Source organism: Apium graveolens, chromosome 6 (genome assembly GCF_009905375.1).
Source record: "Apium graveolens cultivar Ventura chromosome 6, ASM990537v1, whole genome shotgun sequence".
NCBI lineage: Eukaryota > Viridiplantae > Streptophyta > Magnoliopsida > Apiales > Apiaceae > Apium > Apium graveolens.
Genome location: NC_133652.1, coordinates 20,443,642 through 20,465,944, shown reverse-complemented (window position 1 = coordinate 20,465,944; position 22,303 = coordinate 20,443,642). Strand labels below are relative to the sequence as shown.

The following is a 22,303-nucleotide window of genomic DNA, read 5'->3' as shown; positions in this document are numbered from 1 at the left end:
TAAGTAGGGTCATTGCATATTATTATTATCTTTATAAGCAGGTTATAATTAAGGTGTGTGTGTGTGGACCCCAAACTTCTGACCCGGGTTTGGAGGGCGTCACAAAGGGGATAGGGGAGATGGTCATTTCTGAAAAAGAAAACAACAAAGCAATAGATTAGTCGCAGTAAGATGCAATGGAAAGAAATGATGCGAACAGGTAAAAAATACGGAAAATTAAAGTGTGATGTGAAGTGAGATGCATGCAGGAAATGTGAACACGCGTGCATATGAGCTCGCGCATGCGAGCAGACAGGCCCGCACGTGCGGGCCCGATATTCTTACCCTTTCTGGTTCTCTTCTTAGATTTCTTCTGAGGAGCCAGCCTCACTCCCTCCTTTAAAAAACCACATGCGACCAGATTTGAGGTCGTTATGAGTTTTCGGATGTCCCGGTCAGCCTTAGGAAGATTTAGAAGGCTGTCCGCGTTTATTTTTTCTTGACCCACAAGGATAGTGCGAGGCGGGGTGGCTGGAGATAAAAGAAGAAATATTTCTTGTTAAAAGGAAAGAATTATGGTAGAAGAGACGAGAGCGGCCAGGGAAAACTTACATGGATTATAATAAAAATGGGTCTGGACTCGAGGCACCTCGTGGATATAGAAGTAAGGGCTCTTCCACTTCCCTGAGTTGCTCGGCCCGTTGTGGATGAAGTTCTTTTTGTTGAAGCACGGCCAGACAGAGAAGTAGAAATAACCAAAGTCATTGGGAGAATGCTTCAAATGGAGGAAGTAACCCAGCTGCCTCGCGGTGAGAGAAGGGTGCCCGCATTTGTGGTACATGATGTACAGTGCGAGGGCGGCCCGGTATCCGTTTGGATTGATCTGAAGGGGTGCGAGCTGGTAGTACTCGCAAACATCTTTGATGAAGGGATGAAGAGGAGAGGAGATTCCCAGCCTTAGTAGGAAGGTGGACAAAACCATGCGAGGCACCCTGCCTCCATTCTCCAGGTGATTGAATCTATAGCATCTCATATGAGGTAGGGGCAAGACAACATGGCCCTCGAGCTGAAACTGCTCAATGTGCTCAGCCAGATGTTTCTGAGTCAGCGAGGTGGGCAGGTCGCGGCAAGCGAGCACCTTAACCTCCTCGTTGGCAGTTGAGCTCTCCTCCCCATCAGGAATGATCTGCCTTTTGAAAATAATTTCACCCTCGAGCTCGGGCTGGACAGGAGGCACATAAGGCCCAGGAGAGGCCGCGGGGACGTAGTTATAGTTACAAATCTTGTACTGACTTGTAACATCTGCCACCTCCTCGCTCTGAGGAGAGTCATAGGACCAATGCGAGCCGTCCTCTTCACCCTCGAGCCCCAAGATGGGGTATTCAGCAGCTACGGGCTCTTTTCCTTTCTTCCTGGTGTCATAGTATGCACTCCCCAGGTCGCTACCAGTTGATTCTGAGTCAAGGTGAATGGGGTCGAGGTTGTTAGCTGTAGCTTGTCTCAGGCGGGTTGCCCTCTCTTCGACCATCTCTCTTAAAATCTCCTTAGCTCGCTCCTTATCAAGGGGAGCAGGCTCGCGACTTAGCAGCTCCTCCACTCCAAGAGAAGCTGGAATGTTGGAGAGATCCATAGGCCTGTTTCTCCAATCGTATATATTTTTCTCCCTGGTATAATCTTCAGGATTGGGGTCGAGATGAATATCCAGCGAGCCAGAGCCAGCTGCTCGCATCGAGTTCTCAACTCTGGCAATGTTTAATGCCCCTTGAGGGGTGATAGCAGAGCCAGGAGGAATGGGTTGGCTAAGACGACCAGAAAGAGAAGTCAGCTCGCGTTGGAAGCCCTTTAAGCCTCGCTGCTCGGGTGGATATTGATTCAATGGAGACGGAGTGGCTGAAGAATAAACCGGGCTAGCAGAGGTGCGAGCCGGGCTCGAGGAAGAGCGAGACGATCCATAAGAGCGAGTTGGAGACGCACTCGACATCTGTAAAAGATGGTGAAAATTAGTGTGTGACCCTAAAAAAGAAGATAAAAACAAGTATGGGATCGCACCTAAGTGTCCTCACATCTCACACGGGATCGCACCTAAGTATCTAAGCGAGTATATGGGCTCGCATCGCATATCGTGATTGTGTGTGATCGCATTGAGTCGTAAGAGAATGTGTGAGCTCGCATCGCATGTTGTGAGTGTGTGGGAGCTCGCATCAAATAAGTGGTGTGTGCTCGAGTTGAATGACTAAGTATGAATTTATGCGGGCTCGAATCAAGGGGTACCTGTTGGAGACGTGTATGAAGATCCTGATGAATCTGTGCCTGGAGAGTATCGCCGCCGGTAGACGGTTCTTGTGGTGATGATAGTTTTTGCCGTGGTAGATCCTTGAGCAAAATGAGCAGCAGTTCGAGAAGTGTTCTTGGAAATGTGAGAAATGAAATGAGAATCCCACATATTTATAGGGGATAGGAGAGAGAAAGGGGAAGCGACACGTGTCACCATCTTAGAGGTGGACACAAATCCCCACGCCAGCTGTCCAACAGCTGTCATGCGTTCAGAATGCACGATGGATAAAAGGCATGCGAGGCGAAGCACGCGAGGCAGCTTGGTGCGGTCTGGTGGGCTCGCACCTGCGAGGCCATAGAAGACTAGAAAATTCCTAGCCTCAAGATGCGACCAGGAATTTTAGGGGGTAGTTATTATGCCCGCTTTCGGCCATGGGCCCTAAACAGGTCCCTATAAGTACATTGAGAAGCTGGACTCTCGTGTATGGGCTAGAACCATGGATTAATATGACTTGGGCCAACACATGTGGGCTGGGCTCACACATGCGAGCTGGGCTCACACATGGGAGCGGGGATCACACATGCGAGCTGGGCTCATATTTGCCATCTGGGCTCTCATATGCGAGCTGGGCTCAGTTGTGCCCACGCGAGGTGGACTCAGGTGCCTTCACGCGAGATGGGCTTAGGTGTCCACATGCGAGGTGGGCTCAGATGATAACATGCAAGGTGGGCTCAGATGATAACACGCGAGGTGGGCTCAGATGACTTCACGCGAGCTGGGCTTGGTTGCCCACACGCGAGCTGGGCTCGGTTGCCCACACGCGAGCTGGGCTCGATTGCCCACACGCGGGCTGGGCTCATGTGCCCACACGCGGGTTTGGCCCATGAGCCCACATCTTATGAAATCAAAGGTAACATTGTATTTATTGGTTAAAAAGGAAGGCGGTGCGGGCCGAGGCCGCTAGGCCGGCCCGTATTAGAAGACTTTGTGTTCGATATGGAAAGTGGCTCATAGATGACTGAGTTGCTCATAAATTTCGGGGCCGACACGGGTTATTCCTATAATTATGGGAAGAGATATAGAGATGCCGTGAGATTATAGGAAGCGTGTGGAGCCGGTCGAGATTTACGTGACTAATTGGCTGAAGGCCTGACTTTATCGTGGGCTTGGGCTGCACGGGTTGGAGAACCCTAACCCTAGCCTATGCGACTTGTTCCCCAAGAACTACGTGAGGCTTGATCCCTATAAATAGGGTACATAGGCACTTGTATGAGACATGAGTCGACACTTGATAGAGAATAATAAACCCTATTCTTTCTTGAGGAGTCAACATACAAGCTCAACCACCACCAAACAACCTTCTTCCGCCCTCAAACACCACCCTTGATCCTTGTTTTACCCATCAACCTCCATAACACTGTTATACGAAATTCTCCCTATAACATTAACCAACACTAAGTCTCTGTGGGAATGAACTAGAAAAGATTCTATATTACTTGCGAACGCGTATACTTGCATGAATTATTAGCGCGTGTTTAGCCCTAACAAGTTTTTGGCGCCGCTGCCGGGGAATGCAGTGTTAACTTTTAGTTTATGTGTTTGTCATCAGTGATCGTTAAAGTTCATTGACTCGGACATTGTTACTTACATACTTTTTTTCTTGTTGTATTTCAGGTAATCTAGCGATCGTTTATGCAAACGCATTCACGAGTTCGTAGGAGAATTCTGGAAAAAGACGAGGAAGAAGTTGTAGGGGATCGTAGGGAAGATTTTGAGGATGAAGAGAAAGTAGCTGAAGAAGAGAAAATCGAAGAACGGCCTTTATTAGAGATGGCGAATCAAGTAGATAATTCTAAGGCTTTAATGGACTTTTCTAAGCCTAAGATCAATGACATTCAGTCAAGCATCATCAGGCGAACCATCAAGGCTAACACTTTTGAGATCAAGTTGAGCACGATCCAGATGATATAGAACTCAGTTCAGTTTGGGGGTAATCCTACTGAAGACCCAAACATGCAATCAGGGATTTTATCGAGATTTGTGACACTTTCAAGTTCAATGATGTGTCTGAAGATGCTATCAAGATGTGACTATTCCCATTCTCTCTAAGGGACAAAGCGAAGTGTTGGTTACATTCTCTACCACCAGGGTCTATCACCAATTGGGAGGATCTTGCTCAAAATTTTCTCACTAAATTCTTTCCTATGGCGAAGACTGCTATAATCAGGAATGCTCTTACTCAGTTTGCTCAGCAAACTGGTGAATCTCTGTGTGAGGCTTGGGATCGATACAAGGAGATGCTAAGGAAGTGCCCATACCACGACATGCTTGATTGGATGATTATAAACTGTTTCTACAATGGTCTAGGTGCACACTCTAGACCTATGCTTGATGCAGCATCTAGTGGAGCCTTATGGGCTAAAAGCTATAATGAAGCTTATGAGTTGATTGAGCTAATGGCAGCCAATGAATACCAAAATCCTACGCAAAGAATGTTGCAAGGAAAGGTAGCAGGAATTCTGGAAGTGGATCAAGCTTTTGCTATAGCTGCTCAACTTCAAGCTTTAACGATGAAAGTGGACTCTTTGGCTAATTATGGGGTTAATCAGATTACTAACGTTTGTGAACTTTGTGCGGGAGCACATGAAACTGAGCAGTGCGCTATTTCTAGCGAATCAGCTCAATTTGTGAGCAACTTTCAGAAATCACAACAACAAGCTCCAACCACTTATCATCCAAACAACCGCAATCATCATAACTTCAGCTGAAGCAACAGTCAGAATGCAGTGCAGCAATCTTATCAACCTTATGCAGCAAGACAGTATCACCCTCCTGGTTTTCAGCAACCACAGTATGTCCCGAAGCAACAACTTCAACTTCAGCAGTTACCTCAAGCTAATGAAAAATCTGAATTGGAGGAGTTGAGACTCATGTGCAAGAGCCAAACCGTCTCTATCAAGACCTTGGAAAATCAGATTGGGTAAATTACGAATGCATTACTAAATCGTTAACCTGGCACGCTTCCGAGTGACACTGAAGTGCCAGGCAAGAAAGAATCACAGGAGCATGTTAAAGCAATCACATTGAGGTCTGGTAAGGTTGCGAATCCTGAAGTAGCTAAAACTCCCATTGCTGAATTGGAGGCTGATGAAGAAGAAGTGCAGAAGGAAGCCTAAGTGGAACCAAGGAAGACTATTGTTGAGCACACTCCTCCTGAGGTTAATACAGGGGAGAAATAGATCTATCCTCCACCTCCTTTTCCTAAGAGGCTGCAGAAGAAGAAACTAGATAAGCAGTTTGCGAAGTTTTTGGAGGTGTTCAAGAAACTTCACATTAACATACCTTTCGCTGAAGCTCTTGAACAGATGCCTAGTTACGCGAAATTCATGAAAGGTATTCTCTCCAGAAAGGTGAAGCTTGATGACTTAGAGACTATTGCTCTCACAGAGGAATGTAGTGCTGTGCTGCAACAAAAATTGCCTCCGAAGCTTAAAGATCCTGGAAGCTTCACTATTCCTTGCACCATTGGAAATGTGTCATTTGATAAATGTCTATGCGACTTGGGAGCTAGCATCAATCTGATGCCATTGTCAATCTTCAAAAAGTTGGACTTGCCTGATCCAAAGCCTACATACATGACTTTGCAGTTGGCCGATCGTTCTATTACATATCCGCGAGGTATTGTGGAGGATGTCTTGGTCAAGGTGGATAAACTCATTTTCCCTGCTGATTTTGTAATTCTTGATTTTGAGTAGGATAAAAAAAATTCCCATAATCTTGGAAAGACCTTTCTTGGCTACTGGCCGAACCTTAATAGATGTGTAGAAAGGTGAGCTTACTATGGGAGTGATGGATCAGGATGTGACTTTTAATGTGTTCAATGCCATGAAATTCCCTACAGAAAATGAGGAGTGTTTTAAGGTGGAAATGGTCGATACTGTGGTTAATAATGAATTCGATCGTTTGCTAAGGTCCGATGCCTTAGAGAAGGCCTTATTGGGGAATTCTGATAGTGAAGATGACGAGGGCGAAGAGCACTTGCAATATTTGAATGCTTCTCCCTGGAAGCGAAAGATGGATATGCGTTTTGAATCTCTTGGATTAGAGGAGTTGAAAAGTTCTCCGAAATGCCTCAAGCCATCTATTGAAGAAGCTCTTACTCTTGAGCTTAAACCTTTACTTGGACATGTTATTCCTAGAGGACTAACAATGAGATTTACAGAAGGGGGGGGGGTTGAATGTAAATCTCAAAACTTTTTCAAGTTTTGAGCAGTTTCAAGAATGTGTGTGAAAATTAACAAGTGTGTATGAATTGCTTTTAGCTAATACAGACAGATATATATTCAAACACAAATGTAAAGAACACAACAAACTTAAAAACTTTTCTGGTGGATTTGTTGTTCCACCAGAGATGGTATTTCAGAAAATCCGTGATTCAAGAAATTGATCACAGCTGCGTCCTAGTACAAACTAGATGAATTTTCTCTCAAGATTTTTCTAAACAGCTCTGGAAAAATTCTCTTCTAATTACTAGCTGCAACTTGGTTTATATACCACCAAGTTTTTACAAGTGTAGACAAAGATAAAAGTACAATAAAAAATAAGTTCTCCACTTGTTTCTACTCCATTTCTATCCAGTACATTATTGGAATATCCGTTGAATATTGCCTTTCTGTACCAGAGTAGAACGGCTGCTTTTTCTGATGTTCCTGAAATAGGCTACCATATCTCAGTTGTCTCTGTCAACCCATGTGCCTCTGTCTGCTTTGTCAACTGTTACTATCAACTGCTATTTAACCGAACATCCGTTGAAGCCTTCATCCGTTGATGGCTTTATCCGTTGATGTGTTAGCAGTTGAAGCTCTATCCGTTGATGCACTCATCCATTGAAGGATGTTATCCATTGAAGCTTTAGAGACATCCATTGAAGCTTTGTTTCTCATCCGTTGAAGGTCTTTAAGTTATCCGTTGATACCACTTCATTTATACAAAATTACAAGCATGAAATATTTACAATTGGCCTTCCTATTTGCATATCCTCTAGTAGTCAACATGACTTATAATTTCCCTCAACTTCTAAGAATTATATCTCAAATACAGAGACTGAAATGTGCTACAAAACTAGACTTATTTCTAAGTAAAGCTACACCATCAACGGATAGCCAAAGTGGTCTTATCCGTTGAGGCTACAAACACTAGACTTCTACTTAAGTGTTTTGTTAAACATATCATCAAACTAATGCACATATATTCCCAACAATCTCCCCCTATTTATGTCTATAAGAATTATAGGCATAAATTCAGGGTTAACTTGATGATAACAAAACACTTAACACATATGTGAATTGAAACTAAGTAGAAATTCAAAAGTGCTGCAAAAATGTATGTACTATGATGGAATTGAAGAATTACAGCATTTCCAAGGGTGCTCCTCTAGCATGAGCAAATCATTTCCTTTTCCTTTGATCCCTTGTTTTCTTTCCTTGCCCTCTGTCATTTTCCTCAATTTGAAGTTGGAGTTGTCTGTAGAATTCAGCTTCATCTTCATCACTGATATCCAACTTAGATTGCATTTCCTTGAGAGTTTCATTGCTGGCAATCTTGAGTTGGTCTTCAAGTCTGAAAAATCTTCTGACTCCTTTATCATCTCTGAACTCCATCAACCAATGAGGTGTTTTATGAATTATAATTCCATGCTCTGGGATGAATAATGTTCTGGGCAGTGAATTTGGTTCCCTCCACGTTTTCATTATGCTGGCAACCTTGTTAAGAATCTCAGTCTTTGCAATTCTGGTGAAACCAGTATCCCTTTTTATAGCTGAGTGTATTCTGATCAAGGTAGAGTAGCCCTCATTTAGAATTCTTTGAAGTGGCCAGGTTCTTTCACTTTTGTTGCCCTTGTATCTGAACACTAGCCTTTCTGGCAGATGTCTGTAGGCATCGATTCCCCTTACATCTTCCAGTTCATCCAGATAGAGCTCAATATCTGAGCATTCTTTTATCTCACAAATGTGAACATAATCATCCTTAGAGATAGGTGGCTTAGGCTTAGGTTTATGTTTTTGAGTGAATTTCTTAGAGGTTAGGGGAGGTGTAGATTTGGATTTTCTTTTCTGTTTCTTTGGTAGTGGAGGAGTGGTTAAGAAGGTAGGCAATTTGATGGTGTCCCAATCAATGGGTTCCTCTTTAGGGATGATTGGTTCACCATGGATATTTATGGTGGGATCAGCAACAAAGGGTTCAGGAATGGAAGGTAGTGGTTTAGATATTGATTTGGTTTCTTCAGTGTTATCTTCACTCCTTCTTTGTGCCTTAGCCTTTCTTCTGTTTCCTTTCTTCCATTGCTCTTTTTCCTCCATACTTTCACTAAATATACTCCCAAAAACCTCATCTAAGTTTGCAATCTTGTCTTCACCCCTGACTTCAATCCCTTGCTTCTCTTCAACTTGACTTGACTTTAGCTGTTTTTCAAGCTTTGCCTGTGCTCTTTTGTCAGCCTTTAGTTTTTCAGCTTCTTCCTTCAACCTTTTGGTTTCTTCCCTCTTGGCTTTTGGAAATTTGGGATGTCCTTGCATCACACAGATACTCTTTCCCTCTCTAAAGATAATGGCCATGTTCATTCTTTCAACTATATCCTTGGTCTCCTTGTGCTTTATGATATTAGCACCCAAAACTTTGTCTTCATCAGGCTTTGGAAGAGGAAAGTCCACTTCTTTCATCTGAGCAAAGTTTAGGGGGTTCTTTGTAGAGTCCTTGCTGGATCTAGTGTTGGGCTTGAGAACCATAGGTTTTAGATTCTTGGAAGAAGTCTCTCCAACCTTATTCCTCCTTTATGGATTGTGCTCCATAATGATTGGTTCAACCTTTGTGCTATGTTTCACAGATAGTGATTTATCTTGTGTAGAGCCAAACACCTGTTGCACCCTTTCATCAATTCTCCTCCATTGCTCTTTCACTTGAATTTCAGCTGCTGCTAGCTGGATTAGATCAATTCCATCAAGCTTTCCTTTAATTTGAATTATTGGAGAAGTAGTGATGGCAGAAACTAGCACTTTATATATTTGGACTTTTGTTGATGGCTCTCCTTCCCCTTCCCTTTTATTCTCCCCCTTTTTGTTATCATCAAGGAGAGGGGTCAAGCCTTGTGCCTTTTCCAGCTGCATAAGTAGACTTGTTTGAGATTGTTGGTTGTGAAGAATGGTGGCCACAGAGTTTTCAACAACTTGAACTCTGTCTTCCAACTTGGCCAGCCTCTTTTCAGTATTTGATTCCTTTTTCAATCTCAGCAATAAGTCTTGCATTGTACCATAGGGCATGACTGAATCCAACTTTTCAGAATTGTGGGATTTCAAGTCAGCAATATCCTTTTTGAGTTCATCCACACTCAGATTCTGTCTTAATTGCTGCAACTTCATGAGATGCAGTGAGTCCAGGTGAGCTTTAAGGATTGCCTTAGTACCAGCATGTGAAGTTTTCTGAATGGCCTGTTGGATAGAACTGATTTGTTTGACTAAGGAGACATTGAATTGTCCTGGTGTAGACTCCTTTGTCAAGGCCCATTCAGGTAAATTTGGAATAGAACTAGGGCCTTCATCTCCCCCTAAGTTCATGCTTCCATCAAAAGAAACAGAGTCATCATCATCAGAATTTACTCCAAATTCCTCAGATGGCTCACCAGCTGTAGAAGGCATCTTGTTGATAGCAACTTTATCTCTTTGAAGAGATTCTGTTGTATGTACTAGATGTAGTGTCTTTTCTGCCTCCTCATTGCCTTGAGCAGCCAACACTTGATAGGCTGACACATGATGAGTAAAAGTGTCAGCATCCAAGGAAATGTTATCAATTACAGCTTTGTAATATTGCTGAAATTGTCTTTCCTTTTCAGCATCATCCACAATCATTGACTCACTAGCAATGGCTGGATTCACCCTTATATCTTCTGTACCTGCCTTTCTCTCATTTTCTATATTTTCTTGCATCAGGGGCTCCCCCTGGCTCACACCCCTCACACCCTCACCTTCACCTACTAAGGTGGTACTCCTCTCACTTACTTTTGCCATGTTGGAAGAAATAGCATGCATATTTGAGCTCTCAATCTCTCCTTTTGCCTGGGAGCAACCCAACCTCTCACTCAAATTATCACTCCCTTCCCTCAGTCCTAAAAGTGATTGTATAGTAATCATGTCTTCTACACTTGGAATTGTTTCAGTTGTGTGTGTAGAGACTATCAACGAATGTGGAATAGCCGTTGAAGGTGAAACTGATGGTATCAACGGATAATTGATGTTAAGCTTATCCATTGAAGAACAACCACTTGTCAACGGATGAGTGATATCCGTTGAAGAAAGAAAAAAAGTAGAAATTGAAAGTGACATAACTGTTGAATCTGTGTGGATTGATTTGAGTTTTGGTGACACAGATCCTTCAATTACATCTGAAAGAATTTGCGGGTGATCCAACAAATCATCTAAAAGATGATGATCACCTGTATTTGAGTGGGGCTCCTCCCTGAGTTGTAAAGAGGGAGAATCAGGAATTGATGGGAATAACATGTCCACATCCAGAGATGGTGATGAAGTATTTGGTGATTGATGTGTGTCAAATGTGAGAGAATGGGGCTGTGACTCCATATTTGTTGGAGCCACATCAAACTGAGTTTGAGAAGGCATAGATACAGATGGATGTATTTGTGCAGTGTGTGCACCCTGTGTAGAAGATTGGGTTCTAGCCCTCTTTCTTCTAGTAAAAGCTTTTGTTGGTGAATGTTTGGCTTCAGTGTCCCTCCCTCTTTTGTTCTGTGTTCATGGTTGGGAACTATTTTCAATAGTTACATCCTTTTGGGAGGATGCAGCTAGGGATGTGCTAGAAACCTTTTCAACCACCACAACTTTTTGAGAAACTGTGGCTTGGCTAGCTTGGGAAGCACTTATCTCTCCTTCCTTATCCTGGGGGTTTTCTTGATGTTCACCCCTCCCCTCACCACTCACACCCTGTTCACTCCCCTCAGAGTTAATGGTAGGTGTTACAACTGTTGTCTTTTGAGAAACAACAGAGGTGGTTTTCTTTGTCTTTGATTTTGAAATTTTAGTTTTGGTGACCTTGGTAGGAATCTGTTGGGGCATTGTCACAGATTCCATGGCCACACTAGAAGATAAAGAAATAGTAGGGTTGGGAGTAGTAGGAGTTTAAGAAGCAGTTACCTCACTTACCTGAGGTGCATTCATGATTGGTAAATATACCAATGGCACACTGCTGTTGAGATCCATTCTCAATAAATCTGCAAGAACTCTTTTCTCTTGTGCCCAACACTTGAGTTTATTATTCTCATTGGTTATGACCAAACCTTCAGCAACATGGTTAGCCAATAACATAAAGAATCTAGCATAATAGATGTTATTAGGTCTATTAGCTTTGTTACCTAATCTAGTACCCAATTCTAGCATGACATAATTGCTAAAATTAAAATACCTATCAGAAACAAGCATATAGAGCATATTAACAAGAGATGAAGTTATGGCATCAAAATTACTAATTTTCCCAGAGAAAACCTTGATAAAGGCATCCCCAAGAAAACTCCATTCTTTCCTAAGGCCTTTTCTTTTAATACTCCCTAAACTAGCAGAGTTAAGAGAATAACCTGTGGAATCTAACATGCTGGATACATCATTATCAGTGTGTGGTATTATGGCATTGTTCTCAGGTAATTTAAAACATGCTTGTAAATCATCACAGTTAATACAGTGATTTTTACCTTTGAGAGTGAAGGAGATGGTCATATCTATGGAGTTGAACTCAGCAGTTGTCTAAATCTCCTCAACTACTTCACAGTAAATCGTTGGGGCTTCCAGCATTACATAGCTAAGTTTACAGTTTTTGATGAAGTCCATCACTTTGTGATAATCTGAGTGGGCTTCATTCTTTTCTACCAAAGCTATGAAATTGTTCTTCTCATAGATGAACCCAGATTGAGACATAATCTTTACTACCGGTGCCATTGTTGTGAGTAGAAATTGCAGAGAATAGATTGAAGGTTTTGCAGAGAGAAAATGGTAAATGCTTTGAAATTTCAAGAAAGCGTAAAGTAAAAATGAAAAATCAAAAGGGCTTATATACTTTCTCAAATTAAAAAGCATAAATAAAAGATTAAACAATTAATATATGTAAGTGAATTACAACCATTTAAGAATAAACTATAAGTATTCTAAAAACTACCTTTAAAATAAATACATACAGCTGTATGAGTATCAACGGTTAAGAAAATAGAATCAACGGCTGTGAAACACTTGAATCGACTGATGTGTCATTTCAACGGATAAAGTAAACTGTCATCCGTTGAAAAGCACTACAGTTTTATCCGTTGACGGATAAAAATTCCAGAAATGAATATGTCTTTCAACGGATAATGAACATCCGTTGATAGAACAATTTTAACTTTCAACGGTTAGGGAACATCCGTTGATGGAATAATCTGTGTTAAAAGTCAACTTTGTTCTAGCAACAAACACATTTCAGGCTTCAATTCAAATTGCAATAAGGACATGAATTTTAAGAGTAATTAAGCATACCTAGCTCACTTACCAATCTTGTGAATGTTGATTCATCAAGTGGCTTGGTAAATATGTCTGCAATTTGTTGCTCACTTGGAACAAAATGTAGTTCCACTGTACCATTCATGACATGCTCCCTAATGAAGTGGTACTTGATATCAATGTGCTTGGTCCTTGAGTGCTGCACATGATTCTTTGTTATGGCTATGGCACTTGTGTTGTCACAAAAGATAGGAATTCTATCAACATGAAGTCCATAATCAAGGAGTTGATTCCTCATCCATAACACTTGAGAGCAACAACTTCCTGCAGCAATGTATTCAGCCTCAGCTGTAGAAGTAGAGACTGAATTTTGCTTCTTGCTAAACCATGATACAAGCTTGTTTCCTAGGAATTGGCAGGAGCCTGTTGTACTTTTCCTGTCTATTTTGCAACCTGCATAGTCTGCATCTGAATAACCAATTAGATCAAAGCCAGATTCTCTAGGATACCAAATACCTAAATTTGGTGTACCCTTGAGATATCTGAAAATCCTCTTGATAGCAATTAAGTGAGACTCCCTAGGATCAGCTTGAAATCTAGCACACAGACATGTAGAAAACATTATATCTGGTCTACTAGCAGTTAAATATAAAAGTGAACCAACCATGCCTCTATAGCTTGTAATGTCCACAGACCTTTCAGCCTTGTTTAATTCAAGTTTGGTGGCAGTGGCCATGAGAGTTTTTGCAGATGAGCATTCCATTAAGTCAAACTTCTTTAAAAGATCATGAATATATTTAGTTTGACTAATGAAAATTCCATCACTAACCTGTTTAACTTGTAAACCAAGAAAATAGGTTAGTTCTCCCATTAGGCTCATTTCATATTTACTTTGCATTAGCTTAGCAAACTTTTTACAAAGTTTATCATCTTTAGAGCCAAATATTATGTCATCTACATAAATTTGAACAAGTATACTAGAGCCATTAACATTCCTAAAGAAGAGAGTTTTACAACAGTACCTCTAGTGAAGTGATTTTCCAAAAGGAATTTAGATAATGTTTCATACCAGGCTCTAGGTGCTTGCTTCAGTCCATAGAGTGCTTTCAACAGATAATACACATAGTCTGGAAAATTTGGATCTTCAAACCCTGGAGGTTGGCTTACATAAACTTCTTCCTCCAATTCCCCATTCAGAAATGCATTCTTGACATCCATTTGATAGACTTTGAAATTGGCATGGGCTGCATAGGCTAGAAAAATTCTGATGGCTTCAAGTCTTGCAACAGGAGCATATGTCTCATCAAAATCTATTCCCTCTTGTTGAGAGTAGCCCTTGGCAACCAATCTAGCTTTATTCCTTATGATAATGCCATTTTCATCCATCTTATTTCTGAATACCCATTTTGTGTCAATAGGACTCTTGTTCTTTGGTTTGGGTACCAGCTTCCAAACTTTGTTTCTCTCAAATTGGTTCAGCTCTTCCTGCATAGCTAATACCCAATCTGGATCCAATAAAGCTTCTTCCACTTTCTTAGGTTCCTCCTGAGATAGAAAGCTACTATACAGACATTCATCTTGAGTAGCTCTTCTTGTTTGCACTTTAGATGATGCATCACCAATGATCAGTTCAAAGGGATGATTCTTGGTCCATTTCCTTTGAGGTGGAAGATGTGCTCTAGATGAGGTGGCCTCAGTATTATCATGAAGTGAGACAGAGTGTTGATTAGTTGAAACTCCCCCTGAGTTGTTGGTCCTTTGCAGGGAACTTGGAGTTTTATCAACTGATGATGTAAATCGATTATCCGTTGATGAACTATGATCAACGGATGCCTCATTATGTACTTCAACGGATGATGCACTATGTCTTTCAACGGATACTGCATTGCCTCTATCAACGGATGCAGAATTCTGACTTTCAACGGATGCAGTATTTTGTGCATTATCCAAGGGCAAGTTTTGAATCCCTTTTGAAGTGTCATCTCCATCATTCTCATCTTCACTATCATCACAAAATATCTCAATGTTGTCAAATTTGAGTCTTTCATGGTGTCCCTCATCTGTTAGTCCATCAATCTTCTTGTCATCAAACACAACATGCACAGATTCCATAACACTGTTGGTTCTTAGATTGTAGACCCTATAAGATTTTCCAGCTGAGTAACCAACAAATATCCCTTCATCAGCCTTTGCATCAAACTTCCCTTTATGGTCAGATTGATTCCTCAGTATAAAACATTTACATCCAAAGACATGAAGAAAGTTTAGAGTTGGTTTTCTTCTCTTGAACAACTGATAAGGAGTCATGCCTTTAGCTCGATTGATCAAAGAAATATTCTGAGTGTAACAGGCACAATTAACAGCTTCAGCCTAGAAATATGTTGGTAACTTTGACTCTTCAAGCATTGTTCTAGCAGCTTCAATTAAGGATCTGTTCTTTCTTTCAACTACCCCATTTTGCTGAGGTGTTCTTGGAGCTGAGAACTCATGCATGATTCCATTTTCTTCACAGAACAGCCTCATTGTTGAATTCTTGAACTCAGTTCCATTATCACTTCTGATATTCCTAACCTTCAAGTCAGGATGATTATTGACTTGCCTGATGTGATTGATAATGATTTCACTTGCTTCATCCTTTGAGCCAAGAAAATAAGTCCATGAAAACTTTGAGAAATCATCAACAATCACTAAGCAGTATCTTTTCCTCGCAATTGACAATACATTGACTGGTCCAAACAAATCCATATGTAGTAGCTGTAATGGTTCATCAATTGTTGTTTCAAGCTTCTTTTTGAATGATGCTTTCCTTTGTTTGCCTTTCTGACAAGCATCACACAAACCATCCTTTGAAAATTCAACTAGAGGGATTCCTCTAACTAAGTCCTTTTTGACTAGATCATTCATTGTCTTGAAATTCAAATGGGATAGCTTCTTGTGCCATAGCCAACTTTCAACTGGACTTGCTTTGCTGAAGAGACAAGTAATAGATTCTACATCTGTAGAGTTGAAGTCAGCTAAGTACACATTTCCTTTTCTAACTCCAGTTAGAACCACTTTGTTGTCTTTCTTACTGGTGACAACACAGGCTTCAGAATTGAAGGAAACTGTATTCCCTCTATCACATAGTTGACTGATGCTCAGTAAGTTGTGCTTGAGACCATCAACTAATGCAACTTCATCAATGATGACATTCCCTGTTGAAATCAAGCCATATCCATAGTAAACCCTTTGCTGTCATCTCCAAAGGTTATGCTAGGGCCAGCTCTCTCCTTAAACTCTGTGAGCACGGTGAAATCTCCTGTCATGTGTCTTGAACAGCCATTGTCCAAGTACCATAGATTCCTTCTTTTTCCCTACACACAACAAAATCAATCAAGTTGATTTTGGTACCCAAGTTTCCTTGGGTCCATTCTTGTTAGCCTTTCTCCTAGACTTCATTCCTCCTGCATCTTTAGACTTAGGTAACTTTAGGTCAACCTTGGTCTCAGATGTAGTTGGTTGAGGTGTAGGGTTAGTCACAGAATCATTTAGCACATTTGGAATATGATAAGGCATGGATTGTGCAAACATGTTATTCAACATAGGCATATTGTATGGCATTTGAGGCATACTAAATGCAACAAGATAAGGATTGTTAAAATATGGCATGTTTGCAAAATGTGCATAAGGATTCTGTTGAGACATAACAAGCATAGCATGCAGAGGTGATACAGACATGTTAGGCATGGAAGAGGGTACAGGCATGGGAGTTTTCTTAATAGATTTGCAATTAGCAGATAGATGATTAACACTACTACAATGCACACAGCTTTTTCTAGGAGCATACTTATCAGGTGTGTAATTGTTATGTTCGTTAATCCCTACCTTCCCATTTCTACTGGATTTCCTTTTAGTTTCCTTTTTATCCTCAACCACTTTGAGCCTATTCTTCAACTGTTCTAAGGTCATGTGCCCTATATTCACCTTACTGACATCTTTGGATGTGCTTGCTTCTCCTTTGACAAAGTTCTTGGAAGTTGAACCAAACTTTTTGTTGAGTTTCTTTAGATTTTCTCTTTTAGGAACATCTGCCTATTTTAATTGAGGAACCTTCAACGGATGCTCCTTTTCTTCCTTCAACAGATAACTTTCATCATCCGTTGATTCCACATCCGTTGACAGACCATCAATTAATTCCATTTTCTTTTTGTTTTTACCCCAGGCAGTCTCACAAAATGATTCAATTCCTTGGACCTTGGCAATTTGAGCACTAACATCCCTAGATGTCTTCCAGGCTTTAATCACCACTTGCTCTCTCTCTAAATGTTTAGAAAGTATTTCTACTTTCTTAACAGATTCAGCTAGTTCATTTTCAACAGATATACAATGCAGCTTAGTTTTCTCTAGGTCAATCAACTTATTTTCTAACACATCATTTCTATCACTTAAAAACAAATTGTTCTCTTTAATCCTACTATTTTCTTTAGCAAGAGATTTAAGAGACACACGCAAATGATACAATTCAGTAGACATGTCATTAAAAGCATCATTGCACTCTTTTTTAGTAAGCTGTGTTACATCAGTAGTGATTACCTGGTTGCTTGATGAACTAACTTCATTTTCCTCAGAATCAGCCATGAGAGCCAAGTTGACATATCCCACATCTTCATCCTCTTCTGCTCCATCAGCTGCCCAGTCTTTCTCTTGAGTAATGAAAGCCCTCTCCTTTTGCTTGAGCAGATCAAAATATTTCTTTTTGTAATCTACTTGTTCAAATTTCTTCTTTTCAGAAGCTGGCTTTCTGCACTCACTTGCAAAGTGTCCACTTGTACCACAATTGTAACACTTGAACTTGGATTTGTCCACCATGTTCTTATGAGGTTTAGTGGCTCTAGTGTTTTTCTTAAATTTCATCTTTGCAAATCTCCTGGACAGAAATGCAAGATGCTCATCAATTCCATCAGAGTCATCTTGGCTGGAGTTGTCCTCAATGTCAATAGCTACTTCTTTTCCCTTGCATGATTCTTGATTTCTTATACCATCTTTGGAGCTTGATGTAGATCTCACAGTCTCTTGTCTACATTCTCTCTCATTTTCAGCTACCAAGGCAACTGAACCTCCTTTCTTTCTCCCCTTCTCCAATACCTCATCCTGTTCCAGCTCTAGTTCATAAGTCTTCAAAATTCCATATAATCTTTCAAGAGTGAAGTCCTTATAATCTTGAGAGTTTCTCAAGGAGACAGTCATGGGTTTCCATTCCTTTGGCAAGGATCTTAAGAATTTAAGATTTGAGTCCTTCACCTGGTACACTCTACCATACAGCTTCAGTCCATTCAACAGCTTTTGGAATCTATTGAATGTATCATTTAAAGATTCATTTTCTTCAAAATGAAAATACTCATACTGTTGAATGAGAAGCTGCATTTTGTTCTCTCTTACTTGTTCTATACCTTCACACAGTAGCTGAACTGTGTCCCAAACCTCTTTGGCAGTTGTACAATTTATCACATTATCAAACATATCCTTGTCTAGACCATTAAACAAAATGTTCATAGCCTTCTTATCCTTGTGGACCTCTTCTGTGTCTTCCATTGTCCATTCTGCTCTAGGTTTTGAAATGGATTGGCCAACAGCAACTGTGGCCGTAGCAACTGTGGCTACTTTGTGGGGAATGTGAGGACCATTCTCAATGCAGTTTACATAACCTTCATCTTGGGAGAGAAGATGAAGGTGCATTTTCACCTTTCAGTGGTGATAACTGTCTTTGTCAAGAACTGGGATCTTTACTCCAATATCCTTCTTACTTATCTTTGTTAGTTTCCAAGATCTTTAAACTCTATGTGTGTCAAGAGCTTGCTCTGATACCAATTGTTATTCCTAGAGGACTAACAATGAGATTTACAGAAGGGGGGGGGGTTGAATGTAAATCTCAAAAAATTTTCAAGTTTTGAGCAGTTTCAAGAATGTGTGTGAAAATAAACAAGTGTGTATGAATTGCTTTTAGCTAATACAGACAGATATATATTCAAACACAAATGTAAAGAACACAACAAACTTAAAAACTTTTCTGGTGGATTTGTTGTTCCACCAGAGATGGTATTTCAGAAAATCTGTGATTCAAGAAATTGATCACAGCTGCGTCCTAGTACAAACTATATGAATTTTCTCTCAAGATTTTTCTAAACAGCTCTGGAAAAATTCTCTTCTAATTACTAGCTGCAACTTGGTTTATATACCACCAAGTTTTTACAAGTGTAGAAAAAGATAAAAGTACAACAAAAAATAAGTTCTCCACTTGTTTCTACTCCATTTCTATCCAGTACATTATTGGAATATCCGTTGAATATTGCCTTTCTGTACCAGAGTAGAACGGCTGCTTTTTCTGATGTTCCTGAAATAGGCTACCACATCTCAGTTGTCTCTGTCAACCCATGTGCCTCTGTCTGCTTTGTCAACTGTTACTATCAACTGCTATTTAACAGAACATCCGTTGAAGTCTTCTTCCGTTGATGGCTTTATCCGTTGATGTGTTAGCAGTTGAAGCTCTATCCGTTGATGCACTCATCCGTTGAAGGATGTTATCCATTGAAGCTTTAGAGACATCCATTGAAGCTTTGTTTCTCATCCGTTGAAGGTCTTTAAGTTATCCATTGATACCACTTCATTTATACAAAATTACAAGGCATGAAATATTTACAATTGGCCTTCCTATTTGCATATCCTCTAGTAGTCAACATGACTTATAATTTCCCTCAACTTCTAAGAATTATATCTCAAATACAGAGACTGAAATGTGCTACAAAACTAGACTTATTTCTAAGTAAAGCTACACCATCAACGGATAGCCAAAGTGGTCTTATCCGTTGAGGCTACAAACACTAGACTTCTACTTAAGTGTTTTGTTAAACATATCATCAAACTAATGCACATATATTCCTAACAGAACATTTGAGGTATGCATTTTTAGGTGAGGCATCTACTTTGCCTGTTATTATTGCATCTGACCTATCAGGTACTGATGAGGAGAAGCTGTTGAGGATTCTTAGAGAGTTCAAATCAGCAATTGGTTGGACTATAGCAGATATTAAGGGAATCAACCCTTCTTATTGTATGCATAAAATTCTGCTTGAGGAAGGAAGCAAGCCTACTGTTGAGCAATAGAGAAGGCTAAATCCGATCATGAAAGAGGTTGTGAAGAAGGAAATTCTCAAGTGGCTAGATGCAGGAATTATCTATCCTATTTCTGACAGTTCATGGGTGAGCCCAGTTCAGTGTGTGCCAAAGAAATGTGGTATCACTGTGGTGGCGAATGAGAAGAATGAGCTCATTCCGACACAAACAGTCACAGGTTGGAGAGTTTGCATGGATTATAGGAAGCTGAACAAGGCTACAAGGAATGATCACTTCCCTCTTCCTTTCATTGATCAGATGCTTGATAGATTGGTTCGGCTTGATTACTATTATCTTCTTGATGGCTATTCGGGATATAATCAGATTCGTATCACTCCAGAAGATCAGGAGAAAACTACATTCACATGTCCTTTCGGCACTTTTGCATTTCGAAGAGTTTCTTTTGGGCTATGTGGAGCGCCAACCACTTTTCAGAGATGTATGATGGCTATCTTCTCTGACATGATTGGGAATGACGTAGAAGTGTTCATGGAAGATTTCTTGGTCTTTGGAACTTCTTATGATGAATGCTTGCATAATATGGGTTTAGTATTGAAAAGGTGCGTTGAGACCAACTTGGTTCTTAACTGGGAGAAATGTCATTTTATGGTGTGCCAAGACATCATTCTTAGGCACAAGGTTTCTATTCTTAACTGGGAGAAATGTTATTTTATGGTGTGCCAAGACATCATTCTTAGGCACAAGGTTTCTAGCAGAGGGTTTGAGGTGGACAAAGCCAAGGTGGGGGTGATCGAAAATCTTCCTCCACCCATATATGTTAAGGGAATTTGCAGTTTTCTTGGTCATGCGGGTTTCTATAGGCGTTTCATCAAGGACTTCTCGAAGATTTTGAAGCCTTTGTGCAATTTGCTAAAGAAAGACATTCCTTTCAAGTTTGATGACGAGTGCCTTGCTGCTTTTGAGACATTGAAGAAGAGTTTAATTACGATACCTGTCATAACTGCACCAGATTGGTCTAAACCATTTGAAATGATGTGCGGTGCAAGCGACTATGCAGTTGGAGCAGTTCTTGGGCAACGCAAGAACAACATATTTCATGTAGTCTACTATGATAGTAAGACTCTTAATGGTGCTCAACTGAATTACACCACTACCGAGAAAGAACTTTTGGCTATCGTCTATGGTTTTGAGAAATTTCGATCATATCTCCTTGGGACGAAGGTGACAGTTTTCACTGATCACGCAACAATTTGATATCTTGTCTCGAAGAAGGACTCGAAGCCAAGGTTGATTCGATGATTTCTTTTACTTCAGGAGTTTGAGTTAGAGATCAAGGACAGAAAGGGGACTGAGAATCAAGTCGCTGATCATCTCTCGCATTTAGAGGATCCAATTGCTACTTCACAAGATAAGTCTTTGATTAATGAGTCTTTTCCCGATAAGCAGTTATTTGGAGTGCAAGCAGAAGAACCGTGGTTTGCAGATATTGTGAACTACCTTGTGAGTAATGTCATGCCTCCAGAGTTGACTCCAGCTCAAAGGAAGAAATTTTGACATGAAGTGAAGTGGTATATTTGGGATGATCCATTTCTTTTTCACTAAAGAGCTGACCAAATCATCAGGAGATGTATTCCTTACAGCGAAACGAGGGGTATCTTGCGAGATTGCCACTCAACGGCTTATGGAGGACATTATGATGGAGAAAAGACAACATCTCGTATTCTTCAAGCAGGTTTCTTTCGGCCAACTTTGTTTAAAGATGCTCATCAGTTTGTTTTGAAATGTGATCGATGTCAACGAGCACTACTAGAAAAAGTAGAATAGACATCGGCTAAAAACCGATGTCTATGAACAAATAAATCCGATGTCTTCGTGGGTGATGTTAAAGGCCCCCCATTTAACATCGGTTTTAAACTGATGTTAAAGAAGACATATAACATCAGTTTTTAAAAATTTAAATTTCTAACACATATCTAATCTTAATATATTATCATAATATAATATTTTTATCAATTTAAACATATGTGAGATAAGCAAAATATTTTCATTTACCTATTGAACTGATGTTACTAATACCAGTAACAACGGTTCTCAAGATAAAGCGATGTAAACATAACTTTTGACATCGGTTCTTTATTTCAAACCGATATCTATTGGTGACAAACCGATCTCTATAAAGCTTAATAACATCGGTTTTCTGTTTTAAGATTTTTTTGTTGTAATATTTAACATCGGTTTTATTCGATATTACTGATGTCAATGTTCCACTTAAACTAATGTATTAAGTTTTGATAGACATCAGTTTTTTATTTTATAACATTTGTTAAAGTGTTAAATTAACATCATTTTCCATTGTAATGATTTCTGATTACCTGTTTCATTATTGTACATTTTATAAATATAGATGCCA

The 22,303-nt window shown here is 40.2% G+C and overlaps 1 non-coding gene across 1 annotated transcript; it reads right to left on the bottom strand.

The window, feature by feature from the left end:
* Window positions 1-4,473: 4,473 nt before the first annotated feature.
* Window positions 4,474-4,580, bottom strand: LOC141670048 (small nucleolar RNA R71). The gene has a single exon (XR_012554298.1). It is a non-coding gene; the product is annotated as a small nucleolar RNA R71 (small nucleolar RNA).
* Between the last annotated feature and the right edge of the window lie 17,723 nt (window positions 4,581-22,303).